The sequence below is a fragment of the Perna viridis genome, chromosome 7 (assembly GCF_037379345.1).
Source record: "Perna viridis isolate PV_CMFRI_1.1 ecotype Kerala chromosome 7, ASM3737934v1, whole genome shotgun sequence".
Classification (NCBI taxonomy): domain Eukaryota; kingdom Metazoa; phylum Mollusca; class Bivalvia; order Mytilida; family Mytilidae; genus Perna; species Perna viridis.
In genome coordinates, this window is record NC_142451.1 from 965,774 (window position 1) to 979,468 (window position 13,695).

The 13,695-nt window shown below is 35.0% G+C and overlaps 1 protein-coding gene across 1 annotated transcript in view; it reads left to right on the forward strand.

Annotated features, from left to right (window-relative positions):
• The first annotated feature begins 61 nt into the window (after positions 1-61).
• Positions 62-13,695, forward strand: part of LOC148610879 (vacuolar protein sorting-associated protein 16 homolog) — a 59,281-nt gene continuing 45,647 nt past the window's right edge. The window contains exon 1 of the mRNA XM_088590729.1: positions 62-231. The gene's annotated coding sequence lies outside the window, so the exon portion shown is untranslated. The remainder of the gene's footprint in view (positions 232-13,695) is intronic.

The window sequence follows — 13,695 nt, forward strand, 5'->3', positions numbered from 1 at the left end:
ACACATATTCATGCCATGATTCTACTGACATCTGGAAAGTTGTTACAATCACAAGTTTTGATGTCTTGTACGATAGATATTTCTAATGGCATTGCTCTACGTAGAGTGACACTTGTTGAAAACTACAAATTTATATGTGGAGTTTGTTGAGTGGCATTTATGAGATCAGATAGCTGTTTTAATCAGGAGAGAGCGTAACAAGGACACAGAATCTGGTGTTAATTATACAAAGTATGTCAATTTTTTTATTATTTTTATTTGCATTGTTTGGATGTTGTTCCAACTTTTCTGGGTGACCATGGTGGTGACATCTAGCTACAGTTGCAATCACTAATAACCTCTCTTTGATTCTGTCAAGATTAGATGTCATAGAACAGTTCTTAATTGTCAGAAACTGTTCTGACCCACGACACACCTTGTCGGGGTCTGTCAGGGCTTTGGACAAGCTCTGTCATAATCTGTCATGAGTCCTGACACTCCTTTGTCAGGAACTGTTCTAGGTAGAACAGACACGTACATTAGAAGAGTTCCTGACAGATTCTGATGGTCACTAGCTTGAGAATACTTCTCTGACTGAATTACATACAGTACATGTACATGATTCAGAAAAAAAATTGTAGCACCCAAATCCTGATTCGTACAATGGGAAGAAAGTCTTGCTATGTTTGAACTTGATTTTTTTTTTTTCTTCAATTTTTGACCTGACATTTAAGTATGGCATGCAGTACCAACAAAAATTATTGCCTGTCGTACCTGCTACGCCCCTGACTTTAAAGAATTTCGACTGAATGGTTTTTTTTTGCAGACACCAGTATGATTCAGAGTACGGTACCTATATTGACAATTTTAAACATTTAATACAGAAATTTTAGATCTTTATGAAACTTAAGTGTTCACACTCATACATTATGAAAGAATACAACATTTTTGAAGAATTTTAAATGTAATATTTAAGTTGCAGTCACCCAAATGATAGTTACCGGGTATTTTACCAAAAACAAGCATTCCATTAATAATTTTAGACAATCATGGAACTTAAAGGTGCTCGCACTCATATATTTTGCAAGAATATGACATTTTTAAAGAATTTTGATTCAAATAAATGTGTATCAGCCACCCACATGACAGTTATATGGAAATATTTAGCATTTTCGTCATTAACTTTAGACCCTCATGGAAATGAAAAGTGTGCGCACACATATATTTTGTGAGGATAAGACATTTTTGAAGAATTTTATCTCAAACTGTTATGTCACAACCATTATATGATAGTATTATAGAAAAATTTAGCATTTTAGTCATTAATTTTAGACCCTCATGGAAATTAAAAGTGTGCGCACTCATATACTTTGCAGAAATATGTCAATTTTAAGAATTTTGATTGAAATATATTTGTAGCAGCCACCCACATGATAGTTATATTGAAGAATTAAGCATTTCAGTCATTGATTTCAGACCCTCATGGAAATTAAAAGTGTGCGCACTAATATACTTTGCAGAAATATGTCAATTTTAAGAATTTTGATTGAAATATATGTGTAGCAGCCACCCACATGATAGTTATATTGAAGAATTAAGCATTTCAGTCATTGATTTTAGATCCTCATGGAAATTAAAAGTGTGCGCACTCATACACTTTGCAGAAATATGTCAATTTTAAGAATTTTGATTGAAAAATATGTGTAGCAGCCACCCACATGATAGTTATATGGAAAAATTTTAGCATTTTAGTCATTAACTTTAGACCCTAATGGAAATTTAAAGTGTGTGCACTCATACATTTTGCAAGAATATGATATTTTTAAAGAATTTTTACCTAAATTAATGTATCCCAGGCACATACATGATAGTTATATCGAAAAATTTAGCATTTTAGTCAACAATTTTAGACCCTAATGGAAATTAGAAGTGTGCCACTCATACATTTTGCTGAAATATGACATTTTTTGAAGAATTTTGACCCCAATTTATGTGTTGCAGCCATCCACATGATAGTTATATCGGAAAATTTAGCATTTAAGTCATTAATTTTAGACCCTCATGGAAATTAAAAGTGTGCACAATCACACATCTTGCAAAATATATAAACTTAAAGTATTTTGATTGAAATATATATGTCGTATGATACTTATATTTACAATTTTTGCATTTTATACAGTAATTTTTGACTGTTATGAATATTAAAAGTGCCCACACTCATACAATTTGCAAGAATATGACCCTTTTAAAGAATTTTGCCTCAAATTAATGTGTCCCAGCCACATACATGATAGTTTTATTGAAAAATTTAGCATTTTAGTCAATAGTTTTAGACCATTATGAAAAATAAAACTGCTTGCACTCATACTTTTTTCAGAATTTAAAAAGTTTTACTTAAATACAGGTGTCACAGTCAATATTTTGAATTTAATTTCTATGATTTCTAGGTATGATACCATGTAGGTAAATTGGAAGTGCTCACTCTCATATTCCTTGCTAAAAATGGCATTTTTAAGAATTTCAACCAAAATATTTAGGTATCAGTCACTCATTTAATGCTAAAATTGTGAATTTTAAGATTTTATAGACTGATTCGTGACCTTTATGTTATTTAAAAGTAGCTTTCACTCAGTAAGTACTTTGTCAATCTTGAACTTCGTGAGAATTACATTACCAAATATCTGAAAGTTATATTGGTTACTGTTTTTACACTTAGAAGTTAACAGAAACATAAACCTTTAATTTATAATTAAATAATTGAAGTAAATCACAGGTCTATGACAGAATGTAAAAAAAAATAAACATGTAAAGATTACAGACCACCAATTCAACCAATGAGCATTTGGAACGTACGCAAAAATAGTCCTACACAGAAATTACCCCTTGTTCCTCATGATAGTGCTGTGAAAAAAGTTATTATTTTATTTACAATATTGAAACTGCTTCTGAAAGGAAAGACACTTTTGTACATTTTATTGGTGCATTTTGCTTCTTGTGATGCGAAGCCTAATCTCCATAATGATTTCTAAATATAACCCTATCTTGGAAAAACCCTAGGTGTTGAAGCCAAACCAAAACAAAGAACTTGAAACTCATATAAATTCTTTTTCAAGTGAAATTCTAGAATTTCTTATAATTCTGATTTCTAGAAGTACTAAAGTAAGCATCAGTAAGATCAATAGATGTTGATAGTCATTTTTCTCTATTAAATCCGAAGCAAAAGACAACCTTTCTTGGTTAAAATGTTGATATTCAACAAATTAAGATTCTTCAAATTTATGACAGGTCGTAAGGAACCATTCTTTGTTTTTGGTACGAGAAAAATATTAAAAATAAATTGATCAACATGGTCCACTTTTTTTAATGGCACCTTTCTCTAACAACTTATCAACTTCCAGAGAAACAATTTTTGATTTTTCTTCTGAAAATTTAATTTCCCTCATATTTAAAAGTAATCAAGGGAACCAAGGTTACAGCAGTAATCAAAAGAATGCATACCAGGAACAAAGACAAGACGTGGAAAACAGACATACACAACAAAGAACATAAAGTAACTAAAATTATACATACAAAGTAACAAAAGCAAATGAGCAACTCGGGCTCCACTAAAAACTGGACCTGGTGCACCGGTAGGGTAAGCGTCCTCTGCTTTTCTAGAAATACCTTGCCGAGTTGCTCATGAAAAGTCAAATCCAGGGTAGACGATGGAGGAAAGGAAAACTATGACACGCTGAACAAATTGGTTTTCATGGTGCAGATGGATACACCGTAATGATCCACAAGTTCATGATGACAACCATAAAACTTTTGTAGTGATGACTTCAATCTTGTAGCAACATAACCCTGCTCTAGAAGCCTATTTGTTAGAATTCTAGCGTGATACAAAAAGTCTGTGTAGTCTCGGCAAGCTCTGGCATAACGTAAGAGTTGTGATATGAACACTCCATATGCAGGTGCTGAAGGGATGTTGCCACAGATGAAAGGAAAGTTGACAATTTTGAATTTTGAAGTCATCACGTTTCTCGTAAAGTTTAATCAAGTTTTCCTTTACCATCAATTTCTAAGTGTAGGTCACGATATGAGGCTGACTTCACAGTGTCTGTAGTATCCTTTATCTCATGTTCTTTGGGGTAGATGCAATGTATCGAATCCCCAAAATTGCGATTGTTTAAAGATAATACGTCATCTATATAGCGGAAACTCAGATTAAAGGATCTAGTTAAACAATATTCTTTCTTTCGGGTCAGATCAGCTATAAAGTCAGCCTCATAAGAGTGGAGGAATAGGTCAGCAAGTAGAGGAGCACAATTTGTTCCCATTGGAATGCCGACCTTTTGTTGAAAAATTGCGTCCACCACGCTGACAAATATGTTGTCGAATAAAAATTCCAGCATTTTGTAAACATCTTCTGTATACTTGGAAGATGATTTGGAATTATTTCTTACAAAGTATGAGGAATCTCTACCTAGAACTATACATTTGTATCTAGGTGTACCATCATTTTTGGAAAAACAACGATGTATAATGTTTTTAAGTCGGGATTTTAACCGAGTATGTGGAATAGAAGTATAGTGTTGAAAAATCAAACGTTTTAATGCTTTTCAGATCTTTCAAATTTTTCAGGATCCACATTGAATTAATACCACTACGGGAGTAACAAGTGTTTAGAAAGGACTGCAAACCCTCTTTGACAGCTGTGAGTATAGAATTTAAAAGTTCTGAAAGAGGTTTGGTGGTACATTTTGTAGATCCAGCTATGTAACGTTGTTTGTATGTATTCTTGTGGAGTTTAGGAATCCAGTGCATAGACGGTAAATCACAGTCATTGTCCTTGGTAGAGAGACCAAGAGAGGATAGCACATATTAATGGTTTTCCACAATTTCTTCTTTGGAGAGTGTGGTAGCAGTGTAGGTCTTATCACTGCTATTATTTTCTACGTCTACTTCTGATAATAAATATTAAATGTAAAACGTTTTGTAGACAAAAAACAATGTTGTTTTGGGCTTTGTCTGCTGGTACGACAACATATTTGTCATCTATAGTAGACAATGTTTTTGCTACACCGGGGTCTTTGAAAACTGATGTAGCATTGGCACTCATTGACCTACTTAAAACTTCCATTCGTCTCAAAATTAAAGACCTCACGGCCTTTAACCTCTCGGACAGAGAATTAATGTCTTGTTCTCGTTTTATCTATTGTCTTGCGTAGTTCTCCACGGCATCCATGAGAACTTTAAAGTTATAATTCCAATTTATGGAGCGCGGTTCACGTTACTTGGGACCTTTAGAAAGGATATTACGCAGAGATTCGTTTTCGATGATGGACAAATATCCCGTAACGGCGTGACTGGAAGGACCATATTTTAATGGAGAGTTTTTTGCAAGAACAGTCAGGTGGTTTAGCCTTGAAGTCCTCAATCTCGAGGTTCTGCAATAGCCTTTTAGTATTGAAAAGTTTGGATGCAATGGGTGAAGTATAGGAATATGAAATAATTGGTATGGATTTGTCTTGGAAACATTGGGGAATTTTGTTGGTAACGTTTTTGTGACGGAGGATGTTAGCCAAATTAATTGCATCTATACCTTTGTTGACAAACGGTAGTGGAAGAAATGATCGTTTTTCTTCATTTTGACTTTTCACACAAACTGGTTTAAAGAGTCTGTGGAAACCAATATCCAAAATGATTGCAACAAGTCTGTATAATGATGAGGTAGGGTCAGAAACAGGACTGTCAAGACTTGTTTTGTAAAGGGAGTGTAGTAGAGTGAGAGGTGTAGAATAGAGTTTGTTTCTAATGTGATGAAGTCCAAGAGGTTTTTGTATGACGTATAGTGGCGATGGTCATGACTCCTTTCCCGTCTTGGAGTTTTGTCAAATAAATTCATCATATTTATGCTATTATATTGGCTTGAGAGGTTTCCCATACATTTGATGTTGTCATTCTCGATAGTCTACTTAGAACGAGACTGTTTGTAGGACGGTAATTTTTTCTAAAATACGAACTTTCATAGAGAAGATTGAATGATCTTGTTGATTAAAATGTTGATAAACTGTCGGGAATTTGGTGGTATTTATTCCCGAACGATGACCGCACATTCTTTTGTTTAATCGTTGTGTTTCACCGACATATATCAGACCACATAAGTTCCATTCTAATTGATGTATTAAGTTTGTTGATTTGCAACTTAAGTCATCGTGACTTCTTGTATGGAAGTTTTTGTTTGTAAGGGAACTAGAGAAGTAAGAGTCGGTTTTAAGAATGTTGCATTTTTTTGCAATTTTAATACCACGTTCTATATAGTACAATGTGGTTCGTCATCGTTGTAGTCAAATATATCACTTAAAGTGATGGAACATGGTTTGATTATTTTGAAACAGTCCGAATTTTTGTACTGGAATAGATGGTCTGCAGACTGAACGTGTGATTGGGTACTTTTTGTTGGAACGGTCGGGGCACTATCCATACCAGATATGAGCGTGCTAAGATTCCCATCTGGGAACACCTCAGTCTTACAAGACAGCAGTGTGTCCGATCTGCTGTCAGGTTCGGACCTTTTTATACTGAGCGACGTCCGAGCCAGTTTTTCTTTCATTCCTCTTGTTACACATGCGTAGCCATATGTCCCCCGCCGCTGTAGAAAGAGTTGAATTACAAATGTTTGACACTTGTATAAATAGCAGAGTCAAAACTTATGTGCTTTCATAAGTCCATGTGGTGATTCAAGCAGGCATTCCAAAACAACAATGATGACAACAAAATGATTTGACTTATCCAAGAACAACTGGGTCCCATCCATATAAAAGCAACTTGGATGCAAGAGATGATATACTTACCTTCAGCTACTATGTGAAAGATATAATCTTCTACTGGCACCTCTTCATACAACAAAATAATTCCGCAAAAAAGAACGTGAAATGAACAAAGTCCCATAACTCCCATAAAAATTGACGAATAAAAATGGCAGTTAAGTATAATGAACTACATACGGTGATATACAATCCTACAAAATTTGGTCAATTTCCGTTCGCGGTTTCTGAGGAGTTGCGTCCACAATGTGTTCCTATTGCGAATAATGTGAAAAATGAACAAAATCCCATAACTCCCACAAAAATTGTCGAATAAAAATAGCAGTTAAGTATGATCAACTACATATGGTGACAAACAATCCTACAAAATTTGGTCAAATTCCGTTCAATGGTTTCTGAGGAGTTGCGTCAACAAGGTGTTCCTACTGCGAATAATGTGAAAAATTAACAAAGTCCCATAACTCCCATAAAAATTGTCGAATCAAAATAGCGGTTAAGTATGGTGACAAACAATCCTACAAAATTTGGTCAAATTCCGTTCAGCCGTTTCTGAGGGGTTGCGTCCACAAGCTTCGGACGCACGGACGGATACCAGCATTTCTATGTCCTCGCTCCGCGTTGCGGCGGGAAAAACCGTAACATTGAATTGCTGGGTTGATGATACCCTCGGGGACAAAATGCACCAGCAGCGGTATCGACCCAGTGGTGTGAAAGAGTAATCAAGGGAACCAAGGTTATAGCGGTAATCAAACGAATGTAATCCAGGGACAAAGACCAGACATGGAAAACAGACATACACAACAAAGAACATAAAGTAACTAAAATCATACATACAAAGTAACAAAAGCAAATGATCTAAAATCCTGAATCCGCCCCTGCATTACAGAGTCTTGCTGGTCGATAAAAAAAATCTACATTGTAATTATCAATAGCCTCACTGCATGTAGTCTAACTGTGGGTCTAAAGACAAAACTATTGGCATTAACCTTAGCCTGGTTAGAAGACCGGGTATGAGATGTACCAGACTTAGCTGATGCCGGTTTTGTTCTCACCTATTTTGCACAAGAACGATTATCATTAGAATAATCTTTAACAAATTTCTTAAACATATCGGACAGTGACTCGACTGACCTTGAAATAGATGAAATTCCCATTTGGTCTTTGAGAAAAACAATATCATCTTGAGAGAAATTAGATTTCTTCTGTATTTGACTTTTGCTTACACCACAAGAGGTTTTAGATTACCTTTTCCTTCAATGGCTTTACCCTTGACACAAGCTGGCCCTTTAATAACATTTCCTTACATTTTCATCGCAAAAAGTTTCACCTCCTCACTCGGGGAAACAGCGTCACCTGGGGACACTATTCCCCTTCATCATTGAACAATAAAATGTCAGGGTTATCTTCAGCCATAATTACAGTACATGTCATGCACCACACGCAGACAAAATTAACAGTAATTTAATAATGTCAAGCACCACATGCTGACAAACACCTGTGTAGTCCATCACACACACTACGATAGTAAAATTAATAATTCTGTCGGTTTTCAGAATGAAAACAAACCAAAACCCTTACAAAAAAGTTGAATATAAAACTTTACTAAGAATTTCAGAATTTAAAACTCTTTATGAATTAGAAAAAGATTACAAACAAGAGGCTCCCAGGAGCCTGAATCGCTCACCTTGTTAAATTTTTGCCTTTCAAGGTCAATAACTCTAACAAGAAGTTGTCCGACAATTTTGACTCAAAAACTTTGGTAGGACTTACAATGAGGATCATTTCATTAATCGAAAAATTCATTCTATCTATTATAGTTTTCAACATATGGATTGAAAACTGCAAAAAACGTATTTTTTTTGCCTTTCAATGACAATAATTCCAAGTTTTCAACATATAGGCTGAAAACTAAAAGAAAAGTCATTTTTCACCTCTCAAGGGTAATGACCCTTTCATGGAGTCGTCTGACAACTTTGATCCCTTGGAAACTTTTGTAGGCCTTATAATAAGGATATTTCAGCAATTGAAAGATATTGGCCCAACCTAACGGTTTTTGAGTTATATGCAAAAAACTACTGCACGACCCCTATGTTTTATTTTTAGTAAAGGTGGCAATGTTTTTTACCCGATCAAAAATCCAAACGGTCATTTTGTTAAGGATACCCTAAAAAAGAACAATACCAACTTTCATTGAATTCTGTATAGTAGTTTCTGAGGAGAATATTTTTGAAAGAAATAACATCAAAAACAGCAAATAATGCCCTAAAAGGGCAATAACTCCAACATGGATTTTCACCAAAATTTGACCACAGATAGATCTCATCATGCTGAATACTTTAGCCATGTCAGAATTAGCTAAATCTAATGGTTATTGAGATATATGCAAAAATCTGATGTCTGACCCCTATGTTCTATTTTTAGTAACAGTGGCCATCTTTTTTCACCAATCTAAAATCTTAACTGTTATTTTGTTCAGGATACTCTAAAAAATACCAACTTTCATTGAATTCTGTACAGTAGTTTCAGGAGAGAAGATTTTTGAAAGTAATAACAGCAAAACAGCAAAAATAACGTCCAAAAAGGGCAATATCTCAAACATGGGTCAACAGATTTTCACCATAATTTTACCACAGATAAATCTCATCATGCTGAATACTTTTACCTTGTCAGAGTTTAGTTAAACCTAACGGTTATGTAGATATATGCAAAATGCAAAAATGTGCTGACCACTATAATCTATTTTTAGTAATGGCTGCCATGTTTTTTAACCGATCAAAAACCCAAACGGTGATTTTGTGCAGGATACTCTAAGGAACAGTCATTATAAGTTTCATGCAGATCTATTGAGTAGTTTCAGAGGAGAAGATTTTTGAAGAAATTGTTTACGACGACGACGGACGCCAAGTGATGGCAATAACTTACATGGCCTACGGCCAGGTGAGCCAAAAAAAAATGTTACAAAATCCTACATGGTCATAGTCACTCCAGTAGAAAAGGTGAGGTATTTTGATGATTGAGGGGTTTTCACGACATTGAATACCATTACAGGCCTTTCACGGTCGATGTTAGTGGGTTAGTAGAACCAACTGGTGTTAGTGGCGGAGCCCAGCTTTCGGGATACCTGACCGAAGAACTCGATCAGAGTATGTCCTACTAGCAGCTGGGCTGCTGTGTTGACGCTCTGGCATATTCCCAGACCCCACGTCGGTCCGAGAGCGTTTTCCCACTCTGTTTGGGAGTACGTCAACGTGTAGAGTGTGAGGTACTTTCCACATGTGGTTTATATATGGGTCAATAGAGGTCACGGGAATGACATTGTGTAGATTATGTGGTTTCTTTAAAGAGAGGTCAAGGTCACTCATAGTGGACTATAGCTAAGTAATTACGTACGAATGAAGGCGAATATGATTAAGAATTTAAAGTGAATGCATGCAGTCTTCAAACATCTTGTTCTTTGGGGTATTTTTTTTTCTTTTCATTTGTAAACCTCGAAGAAAGGACAAATTATCCGTATTTAGTCGGGGTGGCCAGTAAGTGAAATGAATATACAATTGTTAAGAATTGTTTAAAAAGTTATTCACTGTACATAAAATATTGTCAGGCATTCAGATTTACTACAATTCAATATTGTACGCATAGTCCGAAAGACTGGAAATATATTACTGTTAGCTATAGTAACAACTGTGATCTGTTAATGTACAGCCGCAAAAAATTGCAGTCGTTTATCGGTATAGCGCCGTCGTCGTCGTCATCGTTTGTAGACACATGGTTTTCGTGCGATAACTTTAGTATCAGTTTGTTGGTTTTTATAAAATTTTATAGCGAGGTTCCAAACCACAAAAGAAAGGTTGGTATTGATTTTGGGAGTTATGGCCCCATCGTTTTAAGAATTAAAGGGAAAAAACGGCCTAAAACAAGCATTTCTTAGAATTTAACTACATGTATATAACTTCAATAAAAGCATAGGAATATCTATGATTTTTTTACCACAATGGTCGGACTTGATTTTTGGGGCAAAGACTTTTCAAAAAAGGTGACTATCAGAGAATGAATCTTTTTTTTTTTTTGCTGTTTTGCTGTTATTACTTTCATAAATCTTCTCTTCTGAAATTACTGTACAGAATTCAACGAAAGTTGGTATTATTTTAGACTATCCTGAACAAAATGACCATTTAGATTTTAGATTGGTGAAAAAAATGGCTACACTTAATGAAAATAGAACATAGGGGTCAGACAGTAGTTTTTTGCTTATATCTCCAAGACCGTTGGGTTTAGCCAATGTCTTTCAATTGCTGAAATGATCCTTATTATAAGGCCTACAAAAGTCTCCAAGAATCAAAGTTGTCAGACGACTCCATGTAAGATTTATCGCCCTTGAAATGTGTAAAATGACTTTTTTAAAGGTTTCAGCCAATATCTTGAAAACTGTGATAGAATGAAACTTTCAATTGATGAAATGATCCTTATGAAAAGTCCTACGAAAGTCTTCAGGAGTCAAAATTGTCGGACAACTCCTTTTAAGAGTTACTGCCTTTGAAAGTCAACAAATGAACCAGGTGAGCGATTCAGGCTTCTGGGAGCCTCTTGTTTATTATTGGTGCGAATTGAAGAATTTTTTTGTTAGATTTCTCATGAAAATCCCTGCCTGCATTTTTTTACCAGATTTCAGATATTTCTTGCGGTTTTCGAGTTATAAGGAGGCAAAGGGGCTCACCCTATAACCATTCAAATTCGGACTTTTATTTTCGTGCGATTTTGAAGAAAAAAAGTTATTGAATTCCATATGAAAACCTAGCCTCGTAACAAAAGCTTTAAGAAATGCTTACCGAATTAATCCTGTCATTAAATATTTTTGAGATATTGAGGTGCAAAGTGATTCATGAATGCACCCTGAAGCAGACCTTTATACTTAAATTGTATATTAAAATATTGTGCAGTATTGCATCCAAATGAGTTGTTGTGTCCATAAAGAACTGTTTGTCCCTATGTTTAGTGTGTTAAAAACTAATATTGTGTCCACACTTGCCTCAGTCATAACATACTACGCTCTGTGAAGCTTTTAAGCTCACCAGGCCGAAAGGCCATGTTAGCTATTGCCATCACTATGTTTCCGTCGTCGTCGTCCGTAAACTTTTTTCAAACATATCCCCTGAAACTGCTTAATAGATTTTAACCAAACTTTGCATGAATTTTCCTTAGGGTATTTTTAACAATCCCTATGTGGGAATTTTTGATCTGACAAAAAACATAGCCGCCGTTACTAAAAACAGATCATGGGGTCAAATTGTAGAATCATGCAAATAACTAAAAAAAAAAACAGTTGGGTGTAGCTAAAATCTGGTAGAGGGAAATTGTTTAACATGATTGGATGGACCTATGCCGAAATTTTCAGAAAGATCTGTTGTCTAATGAATGAGTTATGGGTTCTGAAATGGATTTGGATTTTTTCCCGAATTTTACATCTCCAAATTTGAAAATCTTCTCCTCTAAATTTACTTGATAGATTGAAACAAAACTTTGCATGAATGTTATGTAGAACCGGTTTAACAATCTGTGTGTTGGGATTTCTGATTTTGCGAAAAATATGGCCAGCGTTATTAATATAGATCATAGGGGTCAAATAAAAGAATTATGCAAATAACTCAAAAACAGTTGGGTTTAGCTCAAATCGGGTAGGGGGAAATTGTTTAGCATGATAGGATGGACCTATGCCGAAATTTTCAGAAAGATCTGTTGTCTAATGAATGAGTTATGGGTCCTGAAATGAATTTGGATTTTTTTTCCCGAATTTTACATCTCCAACTTTGAAAATCTCCTCTAAAACTACTTGATAGATTGAAACAAAGCTTTGCATGAATGTTATATAGAACCCGTTTAACAATCTGTGTTGGGATTTCTGATCTAGAAAAAAATATGGCCACCGTTACTAAGAATATATCATAGGGGTTAAATTGAAGAATTATGCAAATAACTCAAAAACTGTTTGATTTAGCTAAAATCTGGTAGGGGGTAAAATTGTTCAGCATGATGGGATTACCTACATGTACGTGAATGCCGAAATTTTCAGAAAGATCCGTTGACGAATGAATGAATTGTGGGTCCTGAAACGGATTTCCCCCTGAATTTTACATATCCAACTTTGAAAATCTTCTCTGAAACCGTTGGATGGATCAAAACAAAACTTTGTATGAATATTATGTATGATACGTTTAGTAATCTGTGGGTGTGGATTTTTGATCTTGTGACATGGCCACCGTTTCCCAAAAATACATCAGAGGGGTCAAATTGAAGAATTATGCAAATAATTCAAAACAGTTGGGTTTAGCTTAAATGTGGCAGGGACTAAAGTTGTTCAGTATCATGGGATTACGTGAATGCCGAAATTTTCAGAAAAATCTGTTGACAAATGAATGAGTTATGGGTCCTGAAATGAATTTTTTTTTAAATCTCCTCTTATAATTAAACAACTTGTAGGATGGATTGTAACCAAACATTGCATGGATGTTTAAGATATCCTTAACAATTTTTTATTTGTCGAAAACATGGCCACCACTTATAAAAATTGACGACTTGTTGGTATAATTAATTTAAAAACCATAGGGTTGAGCCTGATTTTCTAGAGGGGGGATTGATCAGCATGGTGAGACCGCTCTATGCTGAAATTTTCATTAAGATCTGTTGCTCGATGTTGGAGTTATTGCCCTTGAAGAGAAAAAATGATTCATTTTATCATATGAAAACCGGGTGGATAACTAAGATGCTCTGTATTGATTAAATGATTCTTGTGACAATAGTACAGTACGGTCAAGAGGCCAGATTTTAGAAAGCTATAAAGACCATTTTTGACAAGGTGAGCGATTCAGGCTCTAGAACCTCTAGTTATTTATTGTGAAATATTTTCATTATC